This window comes from Quercus lobata, chromosome 4 (genome assembly GCF_001633185.2).
Source record: "Quercus lobata isolate SW786 chromosome 4, ValleyOak3.0 Primary Assembly, whole genome shotgun sequence".
NCBI lineage: Eukaryota > Viridiplantae > Streptophyta > Magnoliopsida > Fagales > Fagaceae > Quercus > Quercus lobata.
In genome coordinates this window covers 90,968,042-90,977,175 of record NC_044907.1, presented here as the reverse complement: position 1 = coordinate 90,977,175, position 9,134 = coordinate 90,968,042, and positions in this window count along the sequence as shown.

The following is a 9,134-nucleotide window of genomic DNA, read 5'->3' as shown; positions in this document are numbered from 1 at the left end:
AACAAAAATAAAAGATTGCATACACTTAATAAGAAACATATGTATAAAAAAAGAAAAGAAACAATACATGGAGAGATAGGTGAAAGAACATACATCAAAATATATATAAACCAAATATAAGTACAATGTATGTCAAAATGGTCACATGACCAATATACAAGATATAATGTATCTGAAGTAGAAAGAAAAGAAAAGATACAAAAATCCTCATTACATCCCTCAAAAATATGAACACTCCCCCTAACAAAAATCTCCTATGCTAACCCTCCCCCTATGAGTATGACTACTCTCATATCCAAAACTTCTCCCCCTTTTTGTCACGAGTGACAAAGGGTAAGTATCAAGTAGACATCTCATCATCGCTGGGTGAGCTAGCATCTCCATCCTCATCATCATCGTCATCGTCATCGTCAGAGTCATCATCGTCCTCGAATGCCTCGTCATCCTCGGATGCCTCGAGAAGAGGAGAGGGAGACTCCACAAAACCACCAAGGCGAGCCTCTCGTCTGGCAATACGGCCGACACGGGTGTTCACCTAACACAACTCATCACTCAGAGTGTCAATGCGAGCATCCATGCGGTGAAGTTAAGCCATGATTGCATCAAGAGTCACACCACCTGCAAAAGAAAAGGGAGCAGAGGTGGATGGGGTTGAAGAAGTGGGAGGAGCTATCGTACCGGACCACCTTGAACGTAGCTGTGCCTTGCTCCATTTACTGGTGGTGGTGTCTATGGCACACATAACATGGAAGTGGTTGGAAACAGGAAAGGGAATAGAAAAATGGCGTAAAATCCTCGTGATAGCTGAAGGGAAGATGAGCTTATCACGGGTTGCCGTATCCCTATGTACATCTATGATAAAAAGAATAAAGTGAGAGAGAAAATCTAGAGTAAGATGCTCTAAAAGGGAAAGCAAAAATCAAGCGCAGGACTCGGTAATAGAGTTATAGTGAGAAAAAGGATGCAAAACAAAAGTCATAATCTTGTTAAGAAACCTAGGGCCTTTAGCAAAGGTAGAACAAGAGGTGAACTAACGATCACCCCAATCAGAGGGATGCTCATAAAAAGAGGATATGAGCTCGTCTTTGGACAGTCCTAAGATGATCACAACCGGGGTAGTCAAGATGCTCTACCCTTGAGACACGGAGCATGTCGGATACAATATCTGGAGTGACCACGATGCACGTACCTTGAACACAAGTAACAAAAAGAGGTATTGAATAATCAAATCCATGCATGTTAGAGTAGAACTCCTGTATCAGCATGGATGGACAAGTGACCGAGATGTCACACAGTGACTCCTAACCCATACTGTGAATGACAGTGGGTAGGTCAGTGTCGAAGAAGTCCGAGAAAATGACTTGGCATTCTGAATGAACGCCTCATCTAGAGAAGTTCTCAAAGAAGTCTGATTTGGCCTTCTCATCATGGAACCGGACATAAGAGGGAGTGGTGTCAAAAGAAGTGGATGCCCCGAAACGAAGAGGGTTCTGGGACGGAGTAGATTTTCGTTTAGGTGCCATGACACAACTAACCAAAAGAAGGAGGGAGGGGGAAAGAGAGACACGCAGAAAAGCACCAACACAATCAATATATCAAAATATAAAGAATTAAAGGTATGTATGCATGAAAAATGCTTGAGCATGTGATATACAATAGTAAAGACATCATGGGCTCGGCCCAAGTGCAATGTTATAATGCACATGTGATGCAATGCATGATGTTTAAAAGTCATTTTCATCAAGCCCATCCCAAAAATTTCACAAAAACTCCACCAATTTTGAAAAACCCCAAAGTTTATCAAGAATCCCAAAAGTTAGGTCAGAAAACATGAAATGCATGATAGAATGAGTGAAAAAGATCATACCAGAGGAAAGAAGATGATCTTGAGGCCGAAAAACTCTTGGGAAAGGAGTTTGAAGTGAGAGAAATGTGTTTAGGAGGTGAGAAGACACAGAAGTATCAAGAGAGATCGAGGAAAATGAGATCTGAATCACGAAGTGCATATTTATAAGAAGCTCATAATTCTTAACAGATTGAGAGGTGTCGAGAAATGTTAAGCTTTAAAGGCATGAATAGATATAGCTATCGAGCAACTATCTAGAGGTGTCCATAGCAAAAATAAGCTCGATGGATTGAGGAGCTATTGAGCAGCCATCGAGGAGACAGAAACTTTCTCGATGGATCGAGGAGCTATTGAGAAGCTGTCGAGATTGCGATAAAAAGAAGCTGAAAAACTCAATAGATAGGCCAAGTGTCGAGAGGTGTCGAGGAGCTGTTGAGATTGTTTAAAAATAGTTTTTCAAGAAGAGAAAAACACAGACATGAATGCAATCAAATATGCAACTCAACCAAGGATCCAAACAACATTTTAACCTCTCAAAAACATCTCTCAACAAAAAAAATGTTAAGCACATAGATCCCAAAACACACACACACACACAACAAGTCTAGCCAATTTTATATTTTAAAAAGTAAATTAAGACAGTTTAGTGAGCATATATTAACACATGTATACCTTGTGATGGCCAAATCACATTGTAACTACACATGTATCAAGAGTAGCAAAGAATATTGCATGTTGTGTGTGAAAAACATCACAAGATTGCATAAGTGTCTACATATTATGACGATTTGAGATATGAGAAAATCACTTTAACTCACACACAATCATAACTGTTTGATGGGGACTATCACCTTCAAAGTATATCCTATAACTCCCACATCTCCTAGAATACTTGCAATCATATAAAGCATTTTGATCTTTTGCTTTTATTTTTCTTTGAATATTTTTCTTTTAATAAGCATATCATACATGGGCATATTAGAAATAGAAAAGAAATACCCAATGATGTTAAGCATTTGACATTCCACTTTTACTATGCCGAGGCATACAAATGTCATTTCATGATTGGTGGGTAACAGTGGTGAGATGGTTATTTATGCCTTTCTCTTAGGATGTTCTAATCCTTTCCGTCAAAAAGAGTGATACGAGTGTTAAGTACAAGAGATTACTTAACCTTACTCATGACAAACACAAGCCACAAAACTCACTTGCTTAGTTATGCATAGAGATGCTCATCTAAGCTACAAGAGATACAAAGTTTAGAAAACTTTGTTTCAATGGCCATCCAAGGTACACAAGTACCGATGTACACATACATACACTGTTTTTGTATTTTTCTAATTTTTCAATTTTTTTTTATATGAAAAACAAAATAAAACAAAACTGAAAACTAACCAAACAAAAACATGTTAAACAAACCAAAGCAATGCATAAAACTAGACTGACTTAAAACAATAAAGCAAAACACACAAGTAATGTAAAAACAAAAACACAAAGGAGAGAGAGAGAGAGAGAGAAAAAGAGACAGAATCACTTTGAACTCTTTTCCTTCCACACCTTGGAAGATCCTTTTCATTTAGAGAACCCTTGATTCGGTAGTGAGGGGGAAGAATTAAGATCGTTCAAGTTTGAAAGGAACATGAGGGCTTTGGGAAGATCTCCAAGAGAAGCAAAAGGGGATGAAACTGATTCTGATCTCCCGACGCGATCATGCTATTGCTCTTTTGGGTTGCTCACCACTTGTAGCAATTAGGTCAAGTATGTCCAACTGCTCCACAATAATGACAGAAATGCTTCTTTTTCTGTTTAGGCTTTTAATTATTTCCCTTCTTAGCTCTAGGGTTTTTAGTCTCATTCTTAGCAAGTTTAGGGGGTGTTCCTAAGATAGATTTACCCTTATCTATGTTCTCATTAGTTAATTCATTTTTAATTTTATTGTTCTCAATTTCAACATTATTAGTAGGAGGAACAAAAATAGTAGTACTAGCATAAACAATACTAGAAGAGGAAAAATCATACCCTAAATTAGTTTGATCAGAAGCAGATTTTTGAAGATTGAACATCTCACCGAGTTTAGCACTTGAAGTCCTTTCCAGCTGAGCTCTAACTTGGAACAGTTCTACCTCAAGCTTTTTGGTCTTCTTAGCCAATAAATTATTCTCAAATCTCAATAGTCTAATGGTCTAATTTGCTTCATCAAACTTTGTAGAGATTTCTTCCAACTCAAGCTCTACATCACTAAGCTTCTTGGTGGCCAACCTATACAACTTCTCATGCTTTTCTGAGACCTTGTATAACTTTGCATAGGCTGTGTGGATGTCATCTTGGTCATCCATCTTCTCAAACTTAGACTCCACCAATTCTTCCTCTTCATCCACATCTTCAACAATCCCTTCAGTAGGATTTACGGTGGCAGTGAAGGCATTTAGGATTCCATCATCCTCATTATCGGAGTCATCCTCAGGCTTAGTGTTGCTCAAGGTAGCAGCAAGTGTCTTGCTTTTCCCAATGGTCTTGAGATACATAGGGCACTCTTGTTTCATATGACCGAAACCTTAACACCCAAAACACTTTGGTCCTAAGGGAATAGTGTACTGACCTCCATCCCTAGCATCCTTCTTCCCTTTGTCTTTGTTCTTAAACTGAGAAGAACTCAACTGTCTACGGTCCGTGTCGAAGCCATTTTCATTGGCATTCTTCATGAACTTCTTGAATTGCCTGGTGATGTAGAACTTCATCTTAAAATCTTCATCATTAGAAGACTCATCAGTATCACTGCTCTTGGCCTTCAATGCCATGCTTTTGTTCTTGCTCGATTTTCCGATCCTTATCAAATCCAACTCATAGGTCTGCAGATTGCCAACCAACTCTATCAAAGGAATTTTATCAATTTCCTTTGATTCCTCAATGACAGTGATCTTGGCATGGAATCTCTTAGGTAGAGATCTGAGCACTTTTCTCAATATTTTGGGTTCAAGAATGATTTCCCCAATATTAAAAGCTGAGTTCATTATGTCCTTGAACTTGGCATAGAACTCATCAAATGACTCATCCTTCTCCATCTTGATCTCTTCAAAGCTTGTAGTGAACTTCTGAAGCTTTGAATCCTTGACAGCCTTGGTTCCCTCATAGGTTGTTTGGAGGATGGTCCATGCTTTCTTTGTAGTTTCAGTGGAGGATATTTTCTTGAACTCCTCATTCGTGATTTCCCTGAATAAAGAATTCAATGCCCTATTCTTGAAGTTTGACACCTTGATTTTAGCATCATCCCAGTCGGCCAACACTTCTATAGCTTGCCACACTTTCTCATCTAAAGACTGTAAGAAAGCTCTTATGCGTACTTTCAAGTATGCATAGTTAGTGCCATCAAATAAAGGAGGTATAATAAGAGACTGTCTTCTATCCATGACAAACAGAGGTCAATGGTTCACACAACAAAGATTAACCCTAATTAGAGTGTGCCTACTCTGATACCACTTGATAGGTCAAGAATGTATTGATCCCTTGTGATAAATTAGTTGATTAATTAGAAAAGTTTATTAATTAATCAAATTAACATGTAAGAAGCGTGATAGCGTAAACAAATCACCAATTAAACTAAGTATGTAGTGGAAAATAAATTGACACGGTAATTTGTTTACGAATGGGGAAAACCTACATGACAAAAACCCCACCGGGTGATTTTAAGATTAGCACTCCTGAGAATCCACTATTATCAAAACAAGCGGTTACAAGTAAAGGAATTCCAGTACCTTATACCAACCTATAGTTGAACCCTCACCCCAATACACAATTGGACTTGTTCTGTAGTGACAATCTCTCATTTCAATGCACAGCTCCCAGGACGTGACTAACCAATTGCGCAAATCCCAGTACACGACTTGATCACCAACTAGAGAAGGATGTTGGCTGCAAAGCTCTTCAGTTCATCACACGATGAAGATCATGAAGTTGCTTGGTCTCAAAACCCTATGGTGTACAAACACAGCAGCTTCTTGAAGAATTAGGGCAAACTAGGTCTCCGGTCACCCTCTTCTTCACACTTTATAATTGTGCTCTTGTGCAATTGTGCGTCACCTTTTTAGCCCTTAAAATAATCATTATATATGTTTAGGGTTGTGAGAAAAGAAAGCTCAAACATACATTCATAGATTCGATGAAAATCAACTTGAAAAACTGAACTTCATAAATCTCGACAGATACCCTATCTATCGAGCTAGCTGTCGAGCCACGGTTTTCAGCAGCTTTTAAACCTCAATAGATGCTAGCTGTCGAAATTTAAAATCCTACACTTTCTGATAAAATTTCAATTCTCCCGATATAAAATTTTGTAGGGAGCAGAAATGGCATAATATAAAATCCATCTTTGTCAATTTAGAACTTTTTTTTTTTTTTTGGCTAAAAAAAAAAACTTGTATATGTAGAAGTTTACTGTAGTAGGTTTGTAAAAAATTTAGCAAATACACATTTGGGTAATGTGTGTATTTTGTGTCACAATGCTAAAAAATAGGATATCCGAAGACAACTCCGGATATTAAGCATTAGCATCTAGTATCTTCAAAATATTCTATTTTACCATTTTAAAAGCTACTTTATTTATTATATTATACCATTTTATAATACACCCAACATCCCAACTTTTATTTTAAAATACAACACATTAAAATAATATAAATTATTCAATAAAATAAAAGTAATAAATATAGAGAGAGAAGAGAGAGAATAATTAAAATATAGAGAGAGAGGAAAGAGAGTGAATAAAATATAATAAAAAATTATAGAAGCTTGCTAGCACAATTGTAATTTTTTTTAAAAAAAAATAATTGGAAGACTGAGTAATGGGTTTTTTTGGTACTTTGATGCTAAAATATGCCAAAATATGATATTTAAGAGACCGGGTACTAATGCTTGCTCCCAAGTAAGCTAATAAGAGCATTCCCATTAAGGATGCTAAAAAGGGTATATGTTAAATTTTAGCATCAAAACACCAAAAAAACAACTCCATCAAAGCTTTCAAATTGTAAAAGTTTTGGAATACTGCTACAGTGAGCTTGTATTAATACAAGCTCACTGTAGCTTGAATTGTAAAAAAAAATAGTTTTTTATTCTCACGTTGGCTGAGGGGTTGGCTGGTGGTTTGTGTGTAGTTGTTTTATTATTATTTGAATGAGTAGTTTATATTATTTAAATGAAATGGTAAAAAAAAATAGAAGCTTTGATGTTTGATATATTTTAAAGTGGAATGGTATAATAAATAAAGTTGATTTTTGAAGTGTTAAATGCTAAAAATTTTAGAACTCTTGATGGGAATGCTCTAAAGTCCATTTGTATTTCTAAAAAAATATATAGAATGCATTTAACCCACCAACTCGACGAGCCTAACTCGATTTGACAAGTGACACCTTAGATTGGTCTTTGGTGAGTTGATGAGTTCGATTTTCAATTTGTCTTATCATCCTGATTTTTGTTTGAAGCTTGGTTTGGGTGGACTCGTGATTAGATTGGTAAAATTTTCAACCAGAGTAATCTAACTCAACCTAGCTATTAGAATAGATTAATTAATTTTTTATTTATATATGAATTTTATTTATGTAGAGACTTGCATTCAATTTAGTAGTTTGATTATTTAAATATTTTAAGACTTATTTTTTTACGAAATTAGAGTATTACAACTAATTTTAAAATTGCAATAATTTATTGAATAATATGTTTATATAGTTGAATGAAAGCACAAATGTTTTATTAATATGATAAAATGGTCTCAAGCTAATCCTTGCAAGTTAGGTTGGGTTTGTTTTTAGAGTTGTCATGGGTTAGGTCAAGTTTGGGGCATTTTCAATCTAAGAAAATCCCCAATCCAACCGAACCTAACCTGACACAAGTATACTCTTGAGTATGTATAATGATTAGCTTTAGTGCAAACAACATCATCCTTTATGAAAAGAAATATATATAAATATATATATATATATATTCCAGAAATTAAGTCAATTCAGTTCTCCTAATTCAAATGTCAAATATAAATGTTAGAAACTGAAAAGAATATGGATAGACACCCAAAGTAGGCATGTCCTTCTGTATACCTCAGATTATAACATCTAGGAGTTATGGAGTAATGGTTTAGACCGTTACTCTACCCCACTAAGTCTACTATTACACTCAATATTAATCGAGTGGTGTGTATATAAACACCAAGAGTGGTACCTATTGTACAAAAAACAAATTCTACATTTCTCATAGTGTTTATAGAGTGTTGTGAGGCTCTTAGGTTGTGTATTATGTTTGTATCACTCTAGTAGTGTGTAACACCGTCGGAGAAACGTTTTTGGTTTGTGGATCATACAAACTGGAATTTAGAACATGTTTGGATAGCTGGTCTGCGTGAAGGTTGGCCCTAGACAGTGTAGAATAATCTCAAAACTCCTGTGTGATCATCGGTTTAGGCCAAGAGAGGTATGCCGAAAAATCGATTACTTATATTCCGCTGCAATTATCTATTTCTTACATTGGTATCAGAGCTTTTATAGGTTGTTCTCAATGTCATAGGCATATATGATTAGTTCTTAATGCATTTTATGCTTCTGTGATATGCTATAAATTTCTATGCACCTCACATGGCCTTTGATGGCAAGTTTTGATTCTGAGCATTTTGTGCCTTAAAATTAATATATGTTGTTTATATTACATGTATTAATATCTATCTTAAATTTCGTAGCAAATCTCTAAGTGTGCCATGAGATATAGTTTAACAAAACTTAGAACACCGAAACTTTAAGGACAAAACTGCTCTAATATGATTTTTATTTGCAAAATATGATCTCATATTATGAATCTATATGTTATAAGCTTTAAATCGGTATATGGTACGTTAAAAACGGACTTGAAATGAAGAAGATATAAAACTTTGAATTTAATGTCTGAAACTCGTGTTTTTGGCCGAAAGAAATCGAATGGACGAAGGTTGAAGACAACCTCCACTGCTGCCCATCACGTGTCTTTCTCTTGCCGAAAGAGCTAGAGTGGTAGCAAATTAAATAAAAACAAAAAGGGATCCCACAATAGTTTATTACCTAAATAGTGTTTGTATTTCCTCAGTTACTTTTATCATACACTGTACAATGGGCCACTTTTGTTTCCTGTGAAATTTTTTTTATGTTTTATGCCTATTAAAGCCTATTGCATCAACTGGGCAGTTTGCTTCAGCCCCTGATGCAGTCCGCCTCATTGTTGCTAAGGAGGGTTTTAGAGGCCTTAATGTGGGCTTCTGCCATATTTGTTGGTGTGTATG